Raw genomic sequence first — 26,449 nt, forward strand, 5'->3', positions numbered from 1 at the left:
TCTGACCAAAGTTAGCTATCATTTTCTAGAAAGATCCTACATGGCCACTCTTTAGTAGTAATATTCTCTGTGTGTGCCCTTCTCTCTCTCTCTCTCTCTCTCTCTCTCACACACACACACAATTTTGTTTACAGTCCAAGAGAGACACATGCATTCATAATATATAACCCACCCTCATCACAAACAACTCCAAGACTCTTAAAAACCTACACATGCTCGTAAATAGAACACCCTTAAATGGAGCAGAATTTCTAAATACCCATGAGTCACACAGCTAAAATGTCCCCTGGGGAGCCCAACTTGGCAGCCTACATTTTCCTATTAAAAAATCAAGTTGAGAGATTTTTCATGGCATCCAGCTCAGTGCCAGGATGAGCCCATCTGTGTGTGGTGGAGGAGCTGGCCGTCGGGAGAGCCGGGAGGCCACGCCTTTCACCTGGTGGAAACACACATAACAGAAGCCACTCGGCGGAATGACGGACTGTCGTGCCCCTGGAGTGGAGAGAACATTGGCTAAGGAGGTAGGGACCCTGGTTCTAGCACGACCTCTCCCTCCCCCCTACTGGGTTTACCCCAGGAGCACGTCTGCCTTCAAGGGGCTCGTCCTCACCTCTGGGAGGAAGAGCCTAGACTTGAAAGAGCAGAGCTGAACAAGTCTCAGGGGGGCAACGTTCTGAAGTTCACCTGAGGACCCCACTGCCGACATCTGAGCATCTTAGGTTAAGGGTCACGACTTAAGTGTCCTGGCCAAAAGAGAGTCTGAATTCCTCCCTTCCTAGCCTCAGCCCTGGGCTAACCTAGGGAAACTCTAAATTTACATACCCCATTAGATACTAGAAAAGTGTAGACTGTCAGAAAGGAGTAAGGGGCCAGGACTCCTGGGCTGATCTGCCATTCATCTCTCTCTCCTCCCTACATCCCTCTCCTCTCTCTCCTCTCTCTCTCTCTCTCTCTCTCTCTCTCTCTCTCTCTCTCTCTCTCTCTCTCTCTCTCTCTCTCTCTCTCTGTCTCCCTCTCTCTTGCAGAGTGTGTGTGTATGGAGCTGAAAGAAATCTTAATGATTGCTTTTGTCTGCCTGAGAGCCACGGGACAAGGGAGGCAGGCAGCCTGGGGGTCCCTGAGGTATCTCTTGCCAGCCCAGAGGCATCTCCAGACAGCCTGGAGCCTGGTTAGGGGCACAGACGGCTGCTCCCTGTGGGGTCCCAGGCAGCCTCAGGCTGAAGGGTGGTCTTGGCGGTAGGATCCTGCAGATGCGAAGTCTCACCCACAGGGCTTGCCTTCCCGGGGCTCGTTCCATTCCCACATCTGTACTCTCCGAAATCATGGCTACCCACGACTCCCATTTGGAAGCGGAGTTCCAAAACACATGGGAGTTTTCAGCCATTTACTGTGGGTGGGGCGGTCTCTTACTCAAGAGTCTCAGCAAGAACCCAGATTCCAAATTTACCCCCTTTGGTTTTCATTTCCTTCAGCAGTGAACCTCTTTGTGACTCCATCCTTCCTCTTCCCCTTCCTCCTCCTCCTCCTCCTCTCCTCTTCCTCCTCCTCCTCCTCCTCCTCCTCCTCCTCCTCCTCCTCTTCTTCTTCTTCCTCCTAACAAACCAGTGCAGCTCTTGCTTCCTAACATCATGTCTTAGATCCCTCTAATCCCTTCAATTATCTGTCTGCTTATCCCCTGTCCCGGTCCCCATGCCAGAGACATTCCCTGCCCTTGGCCTGGTGGCTTGAGTCTGTGGCCTACACATCCCATGATGCCAAGTTTCTGGCTTTCCCGCTAGTTCAGCCAACGGGAAGCACGCAGGAAGAGGCTTGAGGCTGGGAAGGTCATTTTCCTTCACCTCTCTGGTGAGATCCCCGATCTTGAGCTGAGGCCTGGTGGGACTCCCGTTTGCCACCGTGCGCGCCGCGCGCCTCTTTCTCTAAACTTTTCGTTCTTGCTGATCCGTAGCCGGCCTTTCCCTCCTCCTGTCCGGCCTTACGGCTTACAGCGTAACTTTATGCTTCCTTGCGCCAGGCCCTCCGTCTCCCGCCATCCTTAGGAAAGCAGTCTTTTGAGCCTTCCTGGGTGAATCCTGTTTCCCCGTTATGGCCACACCCAGGGGATGGTCCTCCAGCGTCTGAGTGGTTGCTTCGCTCTGCACACTGTGTTCGCTGGACGTTCTAGAAGGACTGTAGATAGTGTCTAGATGCCTTGATAAAGCCACTGAGCCGCAGGAAGAGACAGAGACAGGATGGGCCCCGAAGCACCCCCCCAAAACGCTACTTCTGTGATTAGGGGAGACTTCCCTGAAAAGCTGGCAAGAAGCAGGTTCCGGAAGAACGGCGTAACGCGGGATAAGAGTAGCCCCAGCTTTTCTTTAGAACTTTTTAAAATGTATTTTTGCTTGTATGAGAATTCTGCCTGCATTTTGTAGTGTGTGCACCAGGTGTGTGCCCTGACCACGGGAAGTCGGAAGAGGACGTCCTACCCAAACCAAAACCCCAAAACCTGGAACCTGAGTTACAGACGGTTGTGAGCCATCGTGTGAGTGCTCCTAGCTGAGCCCCAAGCCCTCAGCAAGAGGGCTGAGTCCTCTCTCCACACACACCGCTTTTCAAAGGAGAAAACAAGACAACGAAACACACGGAGAATTCCTACGCCTGCCATTTCAAGTTAGCGAAGGCTTACTTCAAACTTGTTAAAGAAGAACCAAAACATCACAGAGCCAAGACGCCCCTGTGTTCTGATGGAAGCTTCACCGAGGCTCCTGGCGCCCATGTACCCAACGAGTCTGGAATGCTCTGGTGGGAGTTCCACCTCAGTACCCCTTCCCCATCCCGCCTCAAACCCTGCCCCATCTCAGAAAGCCCACCAAACAGGGCTGCTCCCCCAGGGATGCTCAAGGCCACTCCCACAGGGTATTTAAATTGCCCCCACCCTAGAAATCAGACACTTTTCTGTCTCCTCTCTGGGGTGCTGGGAAATCATCCAGGAGTGTTTTTATCCATCAAACCTGGGCTTTTTCTAGTTCACTTTGATTTGGTCTGATATGGGTTGCCGCGTCAGCGGAGAGGCTTACGGGGGTGCAGAAACTTTTCGCTGTGTCTCTGCACCCACCCCATTCCTCCCCATCTTTAGAGTAAGTACAATGGACTCTATGTGTCCTGGGTTATGTATTTTCATAACACATATATGTTGGTAATGTGTAACCCTGCTTTTTTTTTTTTGTCTAATTGTGTGAAGAATAGTGCCACCCTGTACACATTATTCTGTCACTTGCTGCTCTCATTCAGCATTGGCTGGTTAAGGTCTGGCTGTGTTGACACATGCAGAGTGGATCCGTGCATTCCAGTGACGACACAGCATCCCGTCATATGGACCACCCTGGTCTGTTAGTTCTATCACGGGGATTTGGTGGATCTATCTATCTATCTATCTATCTATCTATCTATCTATCTATCTATCTATCTATCTATCCATCCATTCATTTATTATTGTTTTCTACAAGCAATACCTATAAGACTCATTTGAGAATTTCTCTAGAATATCCCAGAAATGGAGAGTTCAGTCACTGAGTATGTAATTTACAGTTTTATTAGATTCTTCCAAAAGTTGTTCTTCAGAATGCCTTTACCTCGTGGTCAAATTCCTGTTTCCCTACATCATTTTCTATTTTTACCAAGTTAAAAAATGTGCAAACCAATTCACTTGTTTAACCCTGGCTTGTTGGTAAGGCCCAGGCTCTCTTGGTGTGATTCTTGGACATTTAATATTCTTGTGTGAATCACTGGCTTTATAGGTTTTTTCCTATTAGGCTCTTTATCCTTTTAAAAAGTTGACTTAGGGAACTTTAAATATCTTGAACATAAATTTTTATGATATACTGGTTACTTTATTTTCTGGTTTTATATTTTAACATTTTGTTTATGATTTCTGATTTTAATGCCCTCTGATAAATCCTTTCTTATCTCCATGTCATTAAAAACACTGCTGCACATTTAGGTCCTTAAGCCAGCTGAGTTTATTTTTAGTGTGAAGTAGAGACTCCTAAGCTTTTCCACGTAGGAAATGGGCATTCTTACTTGATGGTTCACAAGTTCCCCTGTAATTGATAATGCCTCCTCTATCAAAAACTAAGCTCCGATTTCTAGGGGCTGTATTTACGGATTCCTGTACCATTTTATTGATTTGTGTTTCTGTCCTCATCATACATCCCCTCTCCTGATAAGGTAAGATAAGACCCATAGCCTTCCTGTCTTGACCACACCCACCTGCTCCCTCAGTTTTATGCACACATCACCAGAAGAAGCTTTCCAAGAGTCCTCGTTGTTTGCTGGCTGTCTGCCGTGTGCCGGGCGGCATGCTAACTGCATGTGTGTTATCCATCCTAATAAGATAATCCCTGTTTTTCCAATCAGGCCCCTGAGGCTCTGGAGTTGAGTGATTTGCCTGTGTTCCACAGCCAGGAGAAGATGAGGCAGGGGCTTGAGCCCAGTTCTGTCCATCCTCAAGGGCTGGTAGTGTTCCATTTTCATTTCTAGCCTTCAAGATCTCCACACCCTGGTAAAATGGGTATCAATCTTTCCCTCCGGTGCTGTCACAGGGACCATGTGAGATGATACATATGAAAGCACTTGACGCACGCCTAACCTGTAACAGGTGCCCCATAAACATCAGCTGACATGAAGCAGCAGCAGGAGGTGCTGGCTAAAAAAGAGGCACGGATCATCAAATTTTACCGAGTTTGCTTACACTACTGTCTTTTCGATTGAGAGAGGGTGAGAGAGATCTTTAGTCAGCCTCCTCTTCGCCCTGCATCCCAGGAACAAGGAAGACTGTAAGAGGACACGCCTAAGGTCCAGGATCCTTTGCAGCCTCCTGTATTTCATGCCAAACCTGGAAGGCTGGGAGCCAAGCTCTGCGCTTGCCTAGAAACACCTGGAGAAGAAATGGCCACTGCAATGCAGATCTCACCTCTCCAGGCACCCAGAGCTAGAGGGGTATCATCATCCTCCCTACCCTTTAGTGACTGCCACGGCACCTAGGCAACTGGGAGACCTCACTCTGAAGAGGAAGGTGAAACATCACAGCCTTTCCAGGCAGCTCACTGATGAAGGAGGCTCATGGGCTTGCAGAACGCAGCACCGGCATGTAGGCCGCCTTCTATGCTGGACGACTGTGACAGCTCACAATTTTCTTGCTAACTCAAGTTATAGGAAAAGCAAATGCGAATGCACACACGTGCATGACTACACATGTATACACATACACACACACACACACACACACACACGTCACCCTTGCTTACTGTTTCAGAAGCCACCGGCGATGATCAGTGTTACTGGCTTTCTCCGACTCCTCCATGCACATCTGCTCTGTGTCATTGACAGCTCCACCAGGGCCCCCCAGGGCACTCTGCAGGGGTCAGAAAAACATCAGTTGGAAGGACAGTACACCCTCTCCCTTGTTTGACTTGGAAATTCTTTCTGAGTCATGTAAGAAGCAATATGCTGAGTCCTAGAGGCAGTGAAAATGACATCAGGTTAGGAGAGAGAACCCCAAAAGCCAAAAGGGCAAAGCCTCCGCTGGAGTCTGACTGGAAGCATTTAAGACAGCCGCTGTCATGGTAATATTCTTTTGAAGGTACCTGATTTTTTTTTTACACTGTACAGTTTCCCCAAACCAAGTGGGGACCCTGAACCTCGTAAACTTCCCATATGGTTGAGAGGAAAAGAATAATATTCAACTTCTGTTTGAGATTAAAGAGGGTTTAAAGAGAATGTGCTCTTTGGAGGGGTCCAAAAGGTCCCCCATCCCCTGACATACTAACATGATACCAGTTTCCTCTTTCCACACCAAACACACAAGCCCTGGACACACCCAGGACTAGACCAATTCTAGAGAGTGACACTGACAACTGTGCCCTTCTCCTTTATCGCGGAGACCTTCCAGGATGCGGTAAGTCACAGCACATGATTGGAGGAGTAACTAACTCATGATGAGCACGGATAATTGTGACCTGCCTGGTGTCTAGTGGTGCTGTAAGACTTCTAGCCCTCATCCTGACCTTTGCTTGGTGAGTGTGTTGGTTACTTTCCTTATTGCTGTGGCAAAATGTCTGACACAAATCACTCAAGCAAGGAAGAATTTATTTGGGATCCCATTTTGAGGCTGTACTCCATCGTGGAGGGGAGGCATGGTGGTCAGAGCTTCTTTAGCTGTGGGGCAGGAGCATGGGGTAGCTGGTCACAGTGTATCCATAGTCAGAAAGCAGAGAGAGATGAAGGCTGGCTCTCAGCTGTGGGCAGGAGCATGCAGGAGCTGGTCACATTGTATCCAGTCAGAAAGCAGGGAGGGATGGATGTTGCTGTGTAACTGTCCTTCCTCTTTTTGTTCAGTCAGGTCCCCAGTCCAGGGAACCTTGGCGTCCACATTCAGGATGGTTCTTTCCCTCCACGGTTAAATCTCCTTGGAAGCACGGTCACAGATGTACTCAGAGGTATGTATGTCACTTAGGATCAGTGGAGATTAGCCTTGGGTAGGCGACTGCTTTTGTAGAAGGGTAAGGTTGGACTGCTGTCCTCATCGGTGGTTCTAACACCCTCCAGGTCCGGATATGTCTGCTACATCTTGTGCCACTGGGAAGTCTGAGATCCCCGGGAGAGACATTCCAGGAGCTCTGACTGTTTCTGTTGGAATTTCCGTTTACTCCTTATCCCTTCCTCTCCATCCCTTCCCTACACTCTGTTTTTCCCCCCTTTGGTTTTTCGAGACAGTGTTTCTCTGTGGCTTTGGAGGCTGTCCTGGAACTGGCTCTGTAGACCAGGCTGGCATCAAACTCACAGAGATCCGCCTGCCTCTGCCTCCCAAGTGCTGGGATTAAAGGCGTGCGCCACCCACTATCCTAGCCATGGCAACTCTTATAAAGGAAAACATTTAATTGGAGTGGGCAGCTTACAGTTCAGAGGCTTAGTCTACTATCATTGTGGTGGCCTGCAGGGAGGCATGGTGCTGGAGACGTGTCCTATGTCTTGTCACACAGGCAACAGGAAGTGGTCTGTCTCACTGGGTGTGGCTTGAGCATAGGGGACCTCAAAGCCCGCCTCCACAGTGACACACTTCCTCCAACAAGGCCGCCACGCCTCCCATTGGTGCCAATTCTTTTTGGGGTCCATTTTCTTTCAAACCACCACAACTTGCATAAACCTTTTCCTCCCCTTTCCATCTGGGAATGACCCATCATCTTAACCTTCATCACAACTTACTTAAACATTTCATTTCTTTTACCCGCATGCAATCATATCCAACCATTTAGCTTTCACATATAAATCTTTATATATATATATATATATATATATATATATATATATATATACAATTCCTTTCTTTTTAAACATCCATGTGACCTTCTTGTTTGTTTCCAAACATCATGAGACATAGTGCTAGGCTACTGACAGTAGTCACTGCCAAAGCAAGCTCTTAGGAAGAATAAAGAGCAACTTTTGATAACAATGTGGGTGTTTTGGCTTTGCTTTTCCTTTTTTTTTTTTGCTGAAACCTTTTTATGAGTCTACCTCTCCCAGTAGGGAGTCTGTTTGCACTAGGCAAAAATCAAGGCCCGACATTTACACTTGAAATACTTAGAGGCCTAAGCAGAATTTGTATTTTTATAAGCCAACGAAAGAAATAAGGTGACGGCTATCTCCTTTACTGTCCTTTTACATTGTGGTAGAAGATTAATAATGTCCATGAAGTTCTTCATAGAAGACCGGGTGTGTCTTAAGACCAAGGACTTTGATTTACTTAGGTCCTTTATGCCCGTGTGATGGAGTTTATGAGCCCGTTGGGAAGCTCTGTTGTGTGTGCCCTCCTGGGCATGGATCATTGCCTCTGCTGGTTTCTTCTGCCTGATGTATTGAGCTCCAAATTTAGAGCTCATCTTCATTTCTCTACCTTCTACATCAACTCATCTCTCCTTGCCTACTTGGGTCAGCGTCTTTCTCTTACAGGGGTCTGCCCAGTCTCTCTCTCTCCTCTCTCTCTCTCTCTCTCTCTCTCTCTCTCTCTCTCTCTCTCTCTCTCTCTCTCTCTCTCTCTCTCTCTCTCTCTCTCTCTCTCTCTCTCTCTCTCTCTCTCTCAACAGAAACCATACTGGTATGCCGTTGGACGCCCCATTAAATGGACAGGGACGCCCACTGTTCTGGGCATCTCTCTGATAAGTCTTGGTCCCCCAGGGACGCCCTTGGATGGAGACTCTGTCTTACTGCACTTACCCTTACTATGCTGTTCTCCCTGTGTCTCCATTCCTATCCCGTTTATCCTCAAGATGGAAAAAAGAGGTTGCAATCTATTTTCTCACACTCAGGCACGCTACTGGAGGCCCTTCTGGGAGGGCTCCTATTCGCGGGCCCCTACTCCCTGGTGTGCGCTTTGTAGTAAGGACAGGGAAGGTGGAAGTAGTCACGGGCTAAACGTTGCTGGCGTGTGCTCTCTCTCCATGGATTACTGCATGTCAGTTACACACATACACACACACACAAATCTGAGTAAGGAGAGATGGTTCTGTCTTGCAGACAAGGCAGAGGGAAGCTTCAAAAGGTCTGAGTGAACACTTCCCAGGTCAGGTAGCTTGTGAGCGACGGAGCTGGGCTTCACATGTAAGTTCACACCCCTCTAGGCTGCCAGATCACGATGGCAGTTAGAGTCCAGCTCACAGCGGTGATAAGAGAGTCAGGACGAGGATGACAGACGGCAGGGGAAAGCCAGAAGGCAGGAACGTTACTCGACACTTTTCTCAAACACTCAACTCCTCTCAGCAAAAGCACTGCTCAGATGTTTCCAGAACTGGGAGTCACCAATGGAGGAGAGCCCCCCCCCGACACTCTCAGGACCAGAACTTCAGAACTTGTTCAGGGACCACTGCCAAAAAACCTTGTGTCAGCTATACTGAGAACCCTGAGGCCGCATGAGGTAATGTTTTTACCTAAGTCTTAGGTCGTGGAGGACGCTGTGTCTTCCTGAAACGTGTGACTGAAGCCTTCATTGATAGTACCTGTGCAAAGCAATCTTGCCAAGAAATGAAGTTTTTGCAGATGTCACTGAGTTATGATGAGGTCACAGTGAGTATGGGTCCCAGTCACAATGGAAATATGGACACAGACATCCAACATAAAGAGAACACCATACAGGATACAAAGGCACGGCCACAGGGTACCAAAGATGCCAGCCACCATCAGAAACCTGAGAGACAGTGAGGAAGGATTTGACCCAGAACCACAGAGAGACTGTAGCTTCCTACAACCGGACTCAGAACTTTCAGTCTCTAGAACTGTGAGAAGATCAAAATTTCTGTTTATAGTACTAAGCTGAGGCAGCCCTTAGTGTAAAAGTTCTTAGTCTAAATAATAAAAGGCCAGAGTCAGATACAGAAGGAAATGCTGACAGATCAGAGAGAAGGAGCAAGCCACAGCACACCTTACCTCCTTAGTGTCTCAGCAGAGAAGAGAGCGATTTCCTGTTTGTCCCTGCTTATATCCTGTTTCTGTCTGTCTGTGCAGACCTCCAGACCTCTATGGTTAGCTAGTGGCAGGCTCCATCCTCTGACCCCCAGACAGCTTTTATTTGTACAAAAAAGGTATCACCACAACCTAGGAAATAAACACAGAAGCCTCTTTAGGGAAGCCACCAAAGTCCAGAACCTAGCATCCCCAATGCCCCATCTCCTGAGTCCAGAGTTGAGTTCTCCACACACATCTCCCTGGTAGGCTCATTATTTCTTGCGTGGTTCTGAACATTCTTCCTGGATTCAATAAGTGACACAGCTCCCTGTGAACACACGCACCATCATCCTCGGTTGCTATTTATGTTCTCCACCAGTGTGGGTGGAAGGTTCTAGAACACCCGTTCCTCTGTAGCGTGGGGACAGAGACGCCGAGACTGTGCTGTGCTCACGGAAGAGGCAGTGTGGGGCCATGAGGGGAGCATGGGTTTTAGCACCGGATGGTGCAAATGGCTCTGCACCCTTCCGGTCCTGTGACTGTGGGATAGTCACTTATAAGCCTTGGTGACTTCATCTACAGTATGCAAAAGAGAACAGCTGTCCCCTGGGGGTTACTACAACATTAAATGAGATGACATGCTTGGAGTGCCTGGCACATTGAATATAATAATTCTGGCCTCATTTCATCTTTATCGTTAACTGTCCCTGAAATGGGACAGCTCACAGCATGAATCATAGCATACTATTGGGGGGGGGGCAGAGGGGAGACTTCATGGAGTTTTTCGACTAAACCTCTTCTTCTGTTTCCTGCAAGCAGACCCTCCCACCATTTCTGGTGCTCCACAAATGGAGTCTGGCCTGATCAGCCCTCCATGATTTCATCCGTCTTCAATCCAGCATCTGCCATTATCCAATATGTGCAATAATACATTATCTGCTTTGAAAGTGCATTGGCATGATGTTTGCATGGGGTCACAAATCTGTGCAAATTCTTTCTTTGCTTTTAGTTCTCATTTCCGTTTATTTCTTCAGCAAAGTTCCCATGTAATATAACTCTCACTTGGATGTGTTTACACTAACTGTAATATTTCTTTTCTGCAAATATTATTTCTGTGTATCATGCATTAGTTACTGTTCATAATTTCTGTGACCAAATACCTTCTTTAAAAACTCTTTAGGGTCGGGCGTTGGTGGCGTACGCCTTTAATCCCAGCACTCGGGAGGCAGAGGCAGGCGGATCTCTGTGAGTTCGAGGCCAGCCTGGTCTACAAGAGTGAGTTCCAGGACAGCCTCCAAAGCAATACATAGAAACCCTGTCTCAAAAAACCAAAACAACAACAACAAAAATTTAGGGAGAGTTGATCTTGGTTCATGGTTTGAGGGTACAGCCCATCATAGCAGGGGAGGCCAGGTGACAGGAACATGAGGTTAGAAGTCACATCATATCCACAGTCATAAGCAGAGAAAGGAGAGAGAGGAACATTGGTATTCAGCTGGCTTCTTCCATCCCCCCATTTATTCAGCATGGGACCCCAGTCTGTGGAATGGTGTAACTGTGTTCAGGTAGAGATTCCTTCCTTAGCTGGATCCACTGGAAACATCCTCACAGAACCGCCCAGAAGTGTGTCTTCTAGGTGATTCTAAACTCAGTCAAACAGACAGTGATGATCGCCCATCATACACCATGAGGCCCCAGATGATAAAAGCTTTTGAACTGAGTCATTGAATAATGTCTAATGAAAATATTAACGGGTATATTGCGGATTCTCACAATCATGCTAAAACTAATTCTTTGAAAATGGAGCAAAAATTAAAAACGTTAAGATCAGCTTAAGAGAAAAGTGTCCCATGTGCCGTTAAACCGACCGCCATTGTGAGGGCTGAAATGTGATTCACCATACGCCTCTCTTCATGAGCTCTTAAAGGCCTGCACCCAACGCCACTGTTTTGAGAGTGTCTTCTGTTCCCGGGCATGGCATCAGCTCCGCCCTCTGACCCCAGTCATCGGAGACACGGAATAGCAGCAGGCACCTCCAGACACCCTCAGATTTGGCCTCCCCACATTGGAAGCTTGCAGAGCAGATTTTATAGACCTTGACAGGGGTGAGGGCGAGCATCGGATGAGTTGACATTACCCACCCCTGCCTCTTGGGGAGTAGCATAAAGGTGAGACCAGAGGCCACACCTGGTGCCAGGTGCCTGGTGACTTCTTCAGATCTTCCCTGGCTGGGCAGCATCAGGCCACAGCTCCTTTGGATCTGGAGGAGAGGTGGGGAGTGGGAGTAGGGGCCGGGTTCTTGCAGCATTGCTGGCTCAAGAGAGGCAGCCCAGGAGAGGTACGTGCTTAGAGGACAAGATTCGGTAGGGCTTAGGAGCAGGGCCCAGGGCCCCCAACTGCATCCAGCCAAAGCGTGCACATACCCTGGACAGTCTTTCAGGCTTGTAGGAGTCTGCCTCCCTCCGCGGCCAGGCACAAGTGCTATAGCTCTCTGGTGCATCCCTTTTGCAAACCTTCTGTCTGTCAGAGCTGCACTCTGCTTGTCCCCTCTGTCCCTTGTCAGTTTCTCTGGTGCATTTCTTTAGGGGATCAAGAGCATGGGAGTTGCATTCAGGTTGTGGGGATGGTCTAAATCATTTACTGCCTGAGACGTCCATGTGAACACGCGTCAATGAGCAGCAGTTGGACAAATGGGACTTGTCTTTGTCGACATTTCCTCCCCAGCCTCCTTGTCCTGGTTATCGTGAATTATGGATTTCAGGCTCCACTTCCTTCTCTGGCCCTATTCAGCGTTGGCAGGGGCCAGCAGGGAAAGCCCATTAGGTGGACAGCGTATACGGATAACTGCCCGGTCTATGCAGAGCAGCTCTCCACATCTCCTTGAGGAGTGGCTCAGTGATGGAGTGCACTTGGCTCCCGAGTTCAACCCTCGGTTCTGCAGGCCACGGGGATGGGGAAACCAGGCACTGCCCTACTAGAAGGGTCTTGGCCTCCCCCGTCCCCACCTGCTTTGGGCAATGCAATATATGCTGAACAGGTGGGTTACAATTACTGTCCTAGAGGTTCCAAGCCCTGATTGCTGAAGGCATTAACGTCCGAGGGTTTGAATTCCAACACCATCTAAGCTGCTGTTGGTTGTTGATTTTTCACCTCGCTTACTTAGGAGGTTGGGAGGTGTGCAGTTTGAGTAAGCCAGGCAGCTCAAGGACTGACATCCTAGAGGTCTGCAGGATTCTCCATGGGGGGGGGGGGATCTCTTATAGGGAAAAATAACTTTTGTGGAAACACAATAAACTCAAATAACAATTTGGTTCCTCCAGGCAATGTGGTGAGCTGTCTGTACGGCTTTCCTGAGTGTCCTGCTAAGGTCACAGCTCTCTGTGACCTTCACGGAAGGACCAGCTTCAGGCCACCACTAGATTTCCTCTCGGGCTCTTTCGGTAGCTGATGATGCAATCGCTCAGTTTGCAGACTTTGTTCTTCATTGTTATTGTAAGCCAGCCGTATGCTGCAAGAATGTGTGCCAGGCCTCCCAGATTCCGCCCACGCTGCCCTGGCCACTTTGTTTTGCAACAATGCACTGCTGGGGATCAGCCGCCAGCCCCATTCCTTCCTCCAGGGCCCCAGGACTAGAGAGCAGGACACCACAGCTCCAAAAGTCACAGGTGCAAGGTCACGCACACTCCTCTGCTCCCCCAACCCCCCTAATGAAACCCTCGACTTCTTTCACTTCTAAAACAAAATTATTGTAAAAGGTAACATGTGTTCTGGGAGTATACAGAGAGAGAGAGACAAAAGGCAAAATATAGAAGTAGCACATGACCCTGCAATCTGGATAAGAACCCAGGTATTTATCCAAGAGTACTAGCCAGGATCTGAATAGAAACAGAGAACCCACAAACACAACAGAGCGGTTCCCAGTTCACTAGCCTGGGGATGAACAGATAAAGGAAACAAAGTGTGTGCGCACACGGCATGCTATTGGTGCAACTCAGTATGAGATGGTTCTGTAGATAAAGTGTCAGCGTGACCAGCTGAGTTCAGAGTCCCAGTGCCCAGTGTTCTCAAAAGCGCTGGGAGGTAACTTTACTGGTGGCGGGGTAGGGGGGTTGGGGGGTGGGGGGTGGGGGGTGGGGGGTGGGTGATGAGGGAAGGCCACAGACAGGTGGTTCTTAGAGGTCAGCTATTCTAGCAAGTTCTAGAATCAGGGAGAGAAGCTGTCTCAGAAACTAGGGTGGAGAGCAGTAGGGAAAGGTGCCTGGTACTGGTGATCCCTGGCTTTCAGGTGAGGATGAACACAGGTGCACGCGCACACATACCCATGAAGGAAACTGTTAATATGCTTGAGGATATCTTGCTAAATGGACTAGGCCAATATCTGAAAGATAATACTGCACAATCCCACTTATATTCAGAATCTCAAAGAGGCAAGTATATGAAATGAAAAAATATGCAGTAGTGGTTACCAGCAACTGGGGGAATACGGAGTTTCTTCAATGGGAGACGAATAAAGTATGCAACACTGTATCTCCAGCAAGAGTAATGTCTACTTGAAATTTTGTTACAAAAGAGCTCAAGTGCTCCTACCTCAATATACTTTTTTAAAAGAGGAAAGCAGAAGGGCAGGGGACACGGCTCAGTGTTTAAGAGCACTTGCTACTCTTCCAAAAGACCTGCATTTGTTCCCAGTACCCACAACAAGTGTCTCACAACTAGGCAGTGCTTAGAGTCCCCTACTGCAGGACACTCAGGTGAGGTCATGTCCTGTCACATAATTCTTAGTTGTACCTAACATATTGGCTCAAGGTACCTGCTGTTAGTTTATCGTAGATGTTATTTCAAAGGGTCATCACGGAGTCAAAGAGGTGGCAGGTTTTAAAACCTTTCCTTCAAGCCACCCTCCAGAAAACTCCATCTACTCCCCTTCCGGCAAGTGTGTTTGAGGTTGTGCCCACTGACCTCTGCCAGGACTGGGAATATTATTTTTACATATTTTTTTTTATTCCTTTGACCCTTCCTGGGGTTGAGCACAGTTCCCTGGTCCTGTGTATTTTTTCATGGGTGAAATCCCCTGTTTAAATATGGTGCTCACTTCCCCATTTCCCTTGGGTATTCTTCACCTGCTTCTGTAAAAGCGTAACACAGAGGACACGGAGTATCTATCCACTGTATACTTTGTACAAACCCCTTAGGTTGTTGTGGGTATTTTAGTTTTATGGTCCTGGCTTGACTCACAGTTCTGGCTCAGGGCCCCGGAGATCTGCATTTCTGGCCTCTAACGGGACTGACGTTTCTTCAGGAGGCGTGTACATCGACTTCACTGACCAGCTGAGAGCCCTGAATGCACCCCTAGGTATTCAACGGGAGTGTATGTGTCCACTACGCACAGGCAGCTGGGTGTAAAAGGCATTCTTTTTTTTTTTTTTTTTTTTTTTTTTTGGTTTTTACGAGACAGGGTTTCTCTGTATTGTTTCTGAGACTATCGGTCCAGCCTGGCCTCGAATGCACAAAGATCCACCTGCCTCTGCCTCCCGAGTGCTGGGATTAAAGGCGTGCGCCACCACCGCCCGGCTGTAAAAGGCATTCTTAACTGGTCTAGATGATAAAAGGCCGGAGTCAGATACAGAGGGAAACGCTGAGAGATCAGAGAGAAGGAGCAAGCCACAGCACACCTTACCTCCTAAGCGTCTCCGCAGAGAAGAGAGCAACTTCCTGCTTCTCCCTGCTAATATCCTGTCTCTGCCCAGCTACGTCACTTCCTGCCTGTTTGTGCAGACCTCCAGACCTCTATGGTTAGCTAGTGGCTGGCTCCGTTCTCTGACCCCCAGACAGGCTTTATTTGTGCAAGAAAGATATCACCACAGTTGGGGTCAGTGCTAAAGAGAGTATTTTTAGTTCACAATGGCTTCTGTCAAGCTTAGGACAAAGGGCTGGTGTCAAGTCGGAGGCAAGAGCCAATATTGGGGCAGTACCTGTTATCATTCAGGCAAACTCAAGCCACCTCTTAGGGACCTGGCAGAGTGGTCACACCTGCATGCATGGCAGGCAGTTCCCTGACTCTTATTCAGGCGCAAGGTCCCTCTAGGAGACAAGCTCTGCCCACCCCTGCTCTCTTTCCACAGTTTCTCTGAGGAGGCAGGTTTCTCTGTCTCTGTCTCTCTCTGTGTCTCTGTCTCTGTGTGGCTCTGCCTGTCTCTGTATTTCTCTCCCCCTTCCATTTCTCACTCCTTTCCCTTCCTGTTGGGGAAGTCCTGTGATTATGTCAATAAAGCACTGTCTGGCCAATAGGGAATCTAGGTAGGTGGGACTAGGAGTCCAGGAGGACTCTAGGAAGGAGAAACACAAGAGAGTCGAGATGTAACCACCATGGGGTAGGAAGCCCGGAACTATTCTCCGGTAAGAGAAATACTTAGATTAACAATTATTGGGTAATTACTTAAGTCAGAACTAGCCAGTAAGAAACAAGCAAGGCCAACAGCTTCATTATGATATAGCCTCCTGTGTGTTTATTTGGGACTGATACGGCTCTAGAATCAGGTTGGCGGGAAGGCTTCTCTCAAGGAAAAAGCTTCCCTTTACATAATTGTGTCAGAAGTGGGATTGAATTTCCACGCAAAACAACAAAAGCTTTAAAGGAATTTTAGAAACAGAAGAACAGAGAGAAGCACAGAATTTTGGTAGCAGCATTTTTCTCAGGTGTGCTCTGTTTTGCTAGGGACAAGCCGAGATTCACGCGGCTCACTTACGGGAGTCTTCCTGATTCGGCATAAAAAGAAAAGAAAAAAAAAACCAACAAGGTTTCTTTAAGAGACTCTGCTAACGATTAAAAGGTGTGTACGTACAGCTGGAAGTGGCAGCTTTTGCCGGATGTCAGACTGAGACAGTAAGCTGGAATCACGCTTACGCCCGCCATCTTGGAAACGGCAGTTTAAACAGCCGCGGTTTTAACAGGTAAGACACGTGGCCAAAAAAACGTAAAGATTTACAGTAAAGTCAGACTTGGATGAACAAAACCTCTAAAGGTTTACAGTGTGTTTAAAAATATACGTAAGATTGAGAGACAAAATGAAACGGCAAAGTGTTAAATAAGTAGAGAAGCCGGCTGTTGTGGCGCACGCCGGTAGGATTTGCTGCAGAGGCAGAGGCAGGCAGATTTCCAAAGAGAAACCCTGTCTCAGAGAAAAATAAATAAAAGTGAAAGAAATAAAGTAATAATAAATAAATAAGCCATGTAAAGATGGAAAATACACAGAGAGTCTGGATACTGTATGCTATTATGTTTTTCAGTTTTTTGATTGCTAAGGAAGGAACAGCTGCTAAAGTACACTTGATTATAAATGCTGCTGAATTAATCCAACTTCTATCTTTTGAAAATGCCTTGACTTCAAAATTTAAGTATAAGGATATGTTACTTGGAAAAGGAGTTTTAGTTTATGTTTCCACAGAAAATGAAATGCTGAGGATTCCTTCCAGGCTTCTGTGGTTTGACGAACCAAGACCCCCGGAAGCAGTGGACCAGGTGTTCCAACAATTGAGACAGCTAAGATGATGGAGCTTTACAGACCACGAAAATAAGGACTTATACAGGTTTCTGAGTTTTGTCATGATCCCCATGGTATGAACAGCGCCCCCTTCCAGCACGAAGCAGTTTGGAATGAGCGACATCCTAATTCCCATCTTGTTTATAAATCTTTGTTTTCATTTAAATGGGTTGTTTATAATTGGCTAATGAGCACAGCCAATCTCTTTTAATGGAAAAAAGGGGAATTATGGTATGGGTATGGTTTTTCATGTATTGTTACAAAATCAAGGTCAATTTTGTGATGTGTATATTTCTTCTCTTGATTAAATATTGTGCTTATACTGATATTTTAAAACATAATGCATAATTAAATACAGATTATAGATAGTTACTTATAATAGTCAGAACTTATAGTTAGGTAAGTTAGGTTTTCTAGATATACAGAAATCTATTTGAGATAGATATACAGTCTTCAAACCTCTCAAAGACCTTCAGAAAATGGCATTTAAAATAGTTTAGGGTTTTTCTTGACAATGAGAAATGTCTGCTCCTGGCAGCACCAATTACATCTGAGAGGAAGATGGGCATCGAAGAAACTTGTTATGGAGTTTGCTTTCAACATGGCAAGATTAGCCATTTGGGCAAGAAACCGCTCTTGCCTGTACTGCTTGACTGTTGTATAATTTGGACATGCAGGACCCACAGGAAAGTGACTGCTGAACTCAGTCTTACAGGGTTCCTGCTTCATGGAAGAGTCTACAAGACTTTCTACAGGTCACAGAGAAATGACTGACAAACTGCCAATGCAGATGGACAGTTTGAAATTTCCTGCTTTCCTGAGAAATCTTCTGGACACATTGTGGCCTATGGGCTGAAGATGGATGCCCTGACATTACAGAGGAACTTTGGGTGACTGTCCAGGTAGCAAGATGTCTCTGTCAATCCTAGTGTTTATATATTATCTTTCTGTGGTCTTTGATGGAGTTGAAGACAGATAGTTATAATTATAGTTTTCCTTAGTTATGATAAAAGATAAGCTACATATAGAACTTTGGACTCACAAGGATGGGATGCATGATATTTTCTTTAAATCTTGCTAAATGTTAATAGACAAAATGTTGTAACTGTGTTCTTACTTGATAACTGTCCTGTTATATATAATTTGACTATGCTAAAGTTAAGACCTTTCTTTTTGTTTAAACAGAAAAGAGGAGATGCTGGGGAAGTCCTGTGCATTTGTCAATAAAGCACTGTCTGGCCAATAGGGAATCTAGATAGGAGGGACTAGGAGTCCAGGAGGACTCTGGGAAGGAGAAACACAAGAGAGTCGAGATGTAACCACCATGGGGTAGGAAGCCCGGAACTATTCTCCGGTAAGAGAAATACTTAGATTAACAATTATTGGGTAATTACTTAAGTCAGAACTAGCCAGTAAGAAACAAGCAAGGCCAACAGCTTCATTATGATATAGCCTCCTGTGTGTTTATTTGGGACTGATGTGGCTCTAGAACCAGGTTAGCGGGAAGGCTTCTCTCAAGGAAAAGGCTCCCCTTTACACCTTCCCCTAGTAAAATTTTCCCAAATAGCCTCTGTCTGCCTGGCCTGTTTGTCCTGCCACGGGCTCTGCCAAGGTCCCCCTCACATCCCATAACAGTCCCCGTTTAACCCTCATGACAGCGTTTAAGGTCGATCTTTGCTCCCATTGCACACAGAGGCGGTCACAGAGGCTCAAGGCCATTCAGTCACTTAATCTAATATCACCCGCTTAGTAGGTAACCGACCGGAAACCAGTGCCCAGACTCTCTTTAGAATAAGTCAGCAGGGCTGGGCCCAGCAAAAGTGAATAGGTTATGTATGGGTTGGAGCCTGCCTTTATTTAAACACTTGATTATTTTACAAATTGTTTATTTTTTGCATTCATTGTGATTTAAATAAAAATGCATTAATTAAGGGGGGGGCTGGGAAAAGGCCCGGTGGTTAAGAACACTGCCTTTTCTTCCAGAAGACCTAGGTTTGATCCCCAGCACCCACATGGCAGCTCACAACTGTCTGTGACTCCAGTCCTAAGGGATCCAATGCCTTCTTCTGGCCTCCATGGGCACCCATGTGGTTCTCAGACATACATGCAGGCAAAACATCCCCGCACAATTTTTCAAAGAATATATTACACTAGAAATGGCACGGTGGCTTCCTCTGAGCAAGCTGTCTAGGAGGACCACACATACTGGTGAGTTCTGGGTTTGATTGAGAGACCATGACGTACTACATACATGTATGTGCGCCCTATCACGGCCACGTTCACATCCACAAGCATGCATCCACACACAGGAAAATGGGGGAAAATGTGTTATGTTAATGCATTGCTTAGTGTTGAATTTCATGACAACATAAGAGCTCCTTTTGTTACCACATCCTGCTGTACCTCCTGGGGACGGACTCGACACCCATCTCGGGGTCCCGGGGGTGAAAGTTTTCCACATAAATGCTGCTGTTTTGGATGCTGGCATTCCCCAGGATGCATTCTTCTGTGATAAAGCATATATTTTCCCTTGCAGCCTGGGTTCCGGGAAAGCACAGAAGGTAACACAGACTTCCCAGCCTTGAGTACTGAGAGGAAGCAGGTTTTTTCTCTCAGTCTTATCTTCCAGTTGAGGTGAGGGCTATTGGGCTTGGCGGTGTTTCCAAGGCTAGAGGGGTAGGGGCCCCGAGGAAGAGACTTCTCAGCTCTAACCTGAGGGGCCTGACTAGGGTGCTCCATGCCTCATTCAGTCCAGCTAGCTCCCCAGGCCCCCCCGGCTCTCACAGTCCCGCTCACCATCTAACTATCTCTCCACTAAGACCCCCACACTCCCCAATCTCAGTCTGGAAAGCAGCCTGACAGTTAGTTAATCACCTCTCCGGCTACCTAAGCTGTCCTCTCCAGGAGCCAAGTAACAGCCCAGCCCCTGTAACCAGGACCAAATGACAGGACCCAATTCTTGGAACTGCAGCAGCAGAGCAGCCTTGGGGACTTGAGCTTGGGCTCTGTCCTTCAGGGAGAGGTCCAGTGTCCAGGAAACCCATCTGGGTTAACTACCCCACCCCACCCCATCCCCACCTCCTCCCTGCCCAGAAGAGAGAAGAAAAAAAAGAGAAAGAAAGCCGGTCCCGAGGTCCTGGCCTAATCCTAGGAGTCCTCTTGTTCCATAACCTGAGAAACAATTCCTGCCTGGAGACTCCTGGTTTACACACACACACACACACACACACACACACACACACACACACACCTACTTCTTGTTTGGTAGTAGCCTGAGCTTTGGCTGTTATAGATTGGATAACACCCCCAAACTTTATGTGTTAGCTTGTTCTTCAATGGGGAGGTAAGAAGGGATGAATCTGCGTGCTTTAGGGCATCCTGGGAAGTAAGCCCTCGGAGTACCAGCTTTGTAATGGGTTAAGGCTGGCTCAAGCAGTCAGCTCTCAGGAGGGCAAGCTGTTACAAAGTGAGCCCACCCCATGTTTGTCCCTTTCTGTGTGCAGAAATTCTTGTTTTTCAGCTGTGTTGTGATGCAGCCAAGGAGTGTGCCTGCTGCGTGTGTGTGCGTGTGTGTGCGTGTGTGTGCGTGTGCGTGTGTGTACATGTGTGTGTGTGTGTGTGTGTGTGTGTGTAGGCGAGGGCTTCAAAGTGTGGATTGTTAAGAAGTCTCTTTTCTTCATAAGCAACCTGATCTTTCACATTTTTTGTTTGTTTGTTGATGCTTTGAGACAGGGTCTCAATCCCTATGTAGCCCTGGCTGCCCTGGAACTCACTATGTAGACCAGGTTGGCCTTGAACTCAGAGATCCACCTCCCTCCGTCTCCCCTAAGTGTTGGGATTTACGGCGTGTATTTTGTTTTTGCCACATGAGATCAGCCCAAGACATTTGCATTATAGCTTTAGAACCTGGAAGTAAAATGGAACTTTCTCTCCCCACCCTGCTTTTTGATCAATGCTTTTTCAGCAATAAAAAAACAAACCAGAACACCACTTCTTAAAGAAGAGTGTTAGAGATTAACGAAGGTCTAGTTCAAGGCCAGTGATCAGGCTGAGTGAGGACTGGAGCCTTACTTGGGAGTTTCTTCTTCACTTTTCCTCCCTAGAAGAGAAATATCCCCTAGACCAGGAAATGGAGACAGTCTGGAAAGTTTAGGGGGTGCTGAGAAGAAAGCCCACACCTTCTATCACAACTGGCATGAGCCTTAGACAGATTTTGATGACATTTTAAAGACAGAGGAAGTATCACTTTCCAGGAAGGAGGACCTGCCCAGGAACACGGAAGTACACAGTTTCGGGAGATAAAACTCTTACTGTCCTCCCAGAGTCTCCTGGATTCTCTCGGTGATCAGAGGACAGCCGGGTTTCCTTGGGTTCCTGGGAGGCACGCAGGAGCCAAGGGCCAACCGCACAAGGGCTGAAATCAAAGCAGGCCACACATGGCTTCTGTGTCCTTGCTTCCATGGCCAAAGACCACCAGGAAGGCAGAGCACATGACCGTGAACTCCTTCCCAGCACCACACACACACACACACACACACACACACACACACACACACACACACACACACACTACCACTGCCCCAAGTCCTCACAGTTTACACATAACCACGGGAGGGAGCAAACTAAACTGGCAGGAATTAAATGTATTATTTTCCCTGCCCTGAGGAGAAACGAATAGGAATTGCTACAACTATATTTCTTATGGTTTTAGTTCGTGCTTCTTGCCTCCGCCCCTTCCATATCCTAAACTATTCTGTGTTCTGCAGCTAGATTAACTGCCCTGAAATGCCACTCCATGCTTGCGTGGATTCAAAGAACAGTTAATCGAGCTGCTACGGTGACTCAGAAAGTGTGTTAGGGAGTTAACCTTAAATCGACTATAAGAGCGATGAAAAACAGCACTGCATAGGATGCCGTTTTATAAGCAAAATCTAAAAGTTTGACAGCATGCTCTGCTTAGGGAGGCGGTGGTGAGGCAGGCATCCCATACCTTGCAAATGGAAATGCAACACGGGGCAACATCCACGGAAACACATTTAGCAATATCCGTCAGCATTCCATATGGGTTTGCCTTTTCAGAGACCTACCCCAAGGGCACGAAGGGACGTGAGCACAAGACTATTAATGCAGCTATTGCTAATAGTAAAGACTGGAAATGCCTGCTAACAGGGAGCTGGGATCAGTTGTGCAGTTTGCTGCTACTAAAGTGGACAATAGCACACAGCTGTAACAAACGAGGGATGTTTCTACACACGAGTGAAGCAATAGCAACACTGGAAAACTGGAAAACAGCGCAGGAAACTCTGGGAAAACAGATGCAAAGGGCAGGATTTCATTTGAGAGCGGTGTGTGTGTGTGTGTGTGTGTGTGTGTGTGTGTGTGTGTGTGTGTGTGTGTGTGACCTGGCTGTATTGGCTGTACACATCTCAAATGCAGGGCCACAAAAAAAAAAAAATCAAGTGAAGACGTCACCAAACAGAGAAGGTAGAGAGGCAATGCGCGGCTCCCATGAAGACAGCCTGTGTAGATTTTTAGCTTCAAACAGTGGAAATGCTTTACGGAATTATAACAATAACCAAATAGAAAAATTCAATCCTTTAAAAGAGAAAGTAAATAAAACCGCTCAGCCTAACCGTGCACCAATTTAGATTGCTATTCACACGGAGGGAATAATCTCAAGTGATTTTTTTTTAAAGCACAGTGATTTCATTATATAATCAAAGTGAGACTTATCGTAACAAGAAAAACACATGCAATCTTAAGCTGTTGTTTCAGCAGCTGTGTTGTTAATCCTGATACCCTGGCCATATCCTGACCCATAGCAGCGGGCTGTTAAAACAACTAACTTGCTTTGGGACCCAGGATGTTCCAGAATGAGGGAAAAGCAACGTAGACACGAGGTCACAGGGGTTGTGGGAAAGCGTATGGTTTTAAATTTGAATGGGGGTACAGCATGAGTTCAGGATGCATTTTCTCTTGTCTGTTGAGACGCTCTAAGTAGGATGACCTCTTAGGTATTGACAAGCTCCCCCAGGGCCCAGGTAGTTGCCTTTTGAAACCATTTTCCACTAAGAGGAGCCTGAGCTCTTTTTGGAATGGCCTCTGTGCTGCTTTGAACGAGAACGGCCCCCAAAGGCCTCATATATTCTTTGATTCCCTGTTGGTGGACTGTTTAGAAAAGGTTAGGAGGTGTGGCCTTGGAGGGGCGTGGCCTTGTTGGAGGAGGCGTGGCCTGGCTGGGTGTGTGGTCTCATTGGAAGAGGTGTGTCACAAGGGATGGGCCAGGCCTCCTGCCTGCTGATCGGGAGACAGATCTTAGTCACTTCTCCAGCACCTTGCCTTCTTGACTGCTGCCATGCTTCCTATCACGACGATCATGGACTCACCGTCTGAAGCTGTAAGCCAGCCCTCAGGTGAATGCTCTCTTTTATAAGTTTCCTGGGACGTAGTGTCTCCTCACAGAAACAGGAAAACCTCTTTTCAGATCCACAAGAAAGGTACAAGACGATCCTGAAAGGCAAGAGAGAGAACCAAGGCCATGGTGATCATATCAAAAATACCCAGGACAAATAGAGCAGCACAATGAATAACAATCTTAGTGGCTTGAAAAATATTCAAGATACTAAAGTGTATACATTCATAATAATAACAACAACAGCAACAATAATGCAGATATTGGTTGGTCATCTTCAGAGTACGCCAAATAACCCCACTCATCCTGAAACCTTGCAAATAAATAGAGTCCGACGTTTATTCTACGGTGTTCATAACTTTCTATTGTCGTAGCGAAATACCTAGATAAACAACTTAGTGCCCCAAACCCTCACTTAGCTCATGGTTTCATCCCTCGGAGGGCCTGATTGTTCAGTGGCCTCTAGTGAGTTAAAGAGCTACCGTGGAGAAGGATGCTCACCTTGTGACATCTGGGAAGCAGAAGGCAGGCAGAGAGAAGCATCAGAGAGGAAAATCTATCCTTCGGAAGCACACTCTCAATGGCTAGGCCCCTTCTCCTTAATTTTTAATACCTCCAAATTCATATTAAGCTGTGAATTGAGCAGAAGGTTAACCCATCGTTGAGATTAGAGCTCACCGTCAGATCCCTTTTCCACACCTCTGAGCAGTGTGGCGCTGGGGACCAAGCCAAGCCACAACATCTATCTTTGGGTTAGTGGATGCATAAATGGTCCTTGTAGGAGAATCCTAGCTCACACAGGAAGAAGGAATGACAGAATCAGGGCGCCACCAATTTGCTTCTGGATAAGCAAGGCTACTGATGGCTACCACAATCAGTAGCGGGAACTTCACAGTGACACACCAGGCTAGCAATATTTGAGCCTGATGATGACATAGGGTATGACTTATGTGGTTGACATGGCATCTGAAGCTCACAAGTTTAATTCAGCGGGTAAATTTAGTAAGTCCCATTTAAAAGCCTGAAGTTTCCCGATTTCTTTTACTCCTTACAAGCTAACTGCGTCATTTTACATTTCACAGCCTCCATCCTAGTAGTGAGCAGTTAGCTCGTTCTTCTCTTTTATTTTTAAAGATTGATTTATTATGTATACAGTGTGCTGTCTGCATGTACGCTGCAGGCCAGAAGAGGGCACCAGATCTCATTACGGATGGTCTTGAGCTACCATGTGGTTGCTGGGGATTGAACTCAGGACCTCTGGAAGAGCAGTCGGTGCTCTCAACTTCTCTCCAGCCCCCCACGTCCATTTTTTTTAAGAAGATGAGAACAGCTGGGCGTTGGTGGTGCACGCCTTTAATCCCAGCACTTGGGAGCTAGAGGCAGGCAGAATTTGATTGAGGCCAGCCTGGCCTGAAGAGTGAGTTCCAGGACAGCCAAGGTTACACAGAGAAACCCTGTCTCAAGAGGGAGAGGAGGGGAGGGAAGGGGAGGGGAAGGGAGGGGAGGGAAGAGAGAGAAATAGAGAGAGAGAGAGAGAGAGAGAGAGAGAGAGGACATTTTCTAATTTGACATAGAAAAATCTTAAATATTGGCTGATATCATTCACTGTCGTGCTAAAAACTAGCAGTGCTGGCCTTCAGCACCTTCTCCTTGAGCCAAGAGACTTGGTTTCCGTTTCGTAGCTGCTGCTTTCGGGGCCGCACATTCTTGAGGGTGTCACCCGGTGTCTTACCGCTGCCTGTAAGGTGGGCACACCGTCATACACCCACACCTTTTGTGTGAAGCATGGGATTACCAATGGAGAGCACATTATAAGTCACCAAACTACCTTCCACGAATGGTCAGTGTGGGTCCTTCTGTTGTGGGATCCCTCAACCAACACACAAGACACTATGTTAATTATGAAGCTGTTGGCAGTTTGTTATGGTTTCTTAATGGCTACCTCTGACTTAATTATTAACCCATAATTGCTAATATACATTTTTATAAGCTCTTACCGAGAACGGCCAGACTTGCGTTCTCTCCTCCCGGGATCACAGGGTGACCCTCCACCCTTGACCTCATTTCCCAGAATCCTCCTCGACTCCTAGCCCCACCTATCTTGCTTCCCTATTGGCCAACAGTGCTTTATGTATCAACCAATCAGACAAACATATACACAGAAGGACTTCCCCCATCATCCTTCAAACATACCTGAAGCCTTGGTCCCAACAACTTCCCAGAACCCTCCTCGCTCATCAGCTGGCGTCTACGCTGTTGTTTGTAGCTGCTTCTGGCGATGAATCACAAAAGACACAACATGGAGTTACCGGGAATGGGAACAAAGAGAGGAGTGGGTGTTGGCCTGGCCGGGAACAGAGATGGAAGAGAGAGAAGGGGTGGGAGAGGCTTAAAAGGGGAAGCTCGCACGTGCGTACAGAGTCCTTGCACGTAGCGCACGATGTAGCCACGCAACACAGGGCGCTTTGAGCTGTCTAAGTGTCTGCCTGAATGCCGGCGTGCGTACCCTGCCCCTTGTCAGGGGACCAGGTCAGCATAACGCCAGGGGTCTACCCCTACTCCTCCTACCAGCCCAGTTTTGGACTTCTCTATGAAACCTGTAGCTGCATCAGCCCACGGTGACGCGCCTCCTCTCCTTTCCTCGTCCCTGTGTCTGTAATGGTCACTTGGGCCTTTGAAATGACTCTGCTGGGTCTAACTGTTGCCCCAACAGCACAGAAGGACTCTGAACAATAGGAGGCTCGGTGTCAATCATCTGCTCTTCCCCCACCGCAGATCCAGGCATTTTACAGAGAAGGATGCGTTGGGTAACCGTGCCGGCGGAAGTCAAGCAAACTGCATTTATTTTCTTTGTTCTGAGACCGGCACTCCTCTGCTTTTTTTTTTCTTTTTCTTCGAGACAGGGTTTCTCTGTATTGTTTTGGAGGCTGTCCTGGAACTCGCTCTGTAGACCAGGCTGGCTTCAAACTCACAGAGATCTTCCTGCCTCTGCCTCTGGAGTGCTGGGACTAACGGTGTG

At 47.3% G+C, this 26,449-nt stretch overlaps 2 long non-coding RNA genes across 4 annotated transcripts in view; one reads left to right on the forward strand and one right to left on the reverse strand.

Annotated features, from left to right (window-relative positions):
• The window catches only part of LOC110341368, a 64,378-nt gene extending 38,521 nt beyond the window's left edge, over window positions 1-25,857 (reverse strand). The window contains exons 1-4 of one of the 2 annotated variants that reach the window (XR_002383277.2): window positions 25,624-25,857; window positions 23,405-23,528; window positions 9,460-9,627; window positions 5,289-5,395 (exon numbers count right to left, since the gene is read on the reverse strand). This is a non-coding gene — a long non-coding RNA (uncharacterized LOC110341368). Of the gene's footprint in view, window positions 1-5,288; window positions 5,396-8,963; window positions 9,053-9,459; window positions 9,628-23,404; window positions 23,529-25,623 lie in introns of those variants that run through there. The other variant, XR_005870547.1, reaches the window with a different exon arrangement.
• LOC121133625 lies at window positions 228-16,228 on the forward strand. 2 transcript variants are annotated; one of them, XR_005870549.1, is made up of 3 exons: window positions 228-521; window positions 2,415-6,479; window positions 16,193-16,228. It is a non-coding gene; the product is annotated as an uncharacterized LOC121133625 (long non-coding RNA). The 2 variants fall into 2 exon arrangements; XR_005870548.1 differs by lacking the exon at window positions 16,193-16,228 and adding an exon at window positions 6,589-6,781.
• Window positions 25,858-26,449: the final 592 nt, after the last annotated feature.

The sequence above is a fragment of the Mesocricetus auratus genome, unplaced genomic scaffold (assembly GCF_017639785.1).
Source record: "Mesocricetus auratus isolate SY011 unplaced genomic scaffold, BCM_Maur_2.0 Super-Scaffold_100023, whole genome shotgun sequence".
Lineage (NCBI taxonomy): Eukaryota > Metazoa > Chordata > Mammalia > Rodentia > Cricetidae > Mesocricetus > Mesocricetus auratus.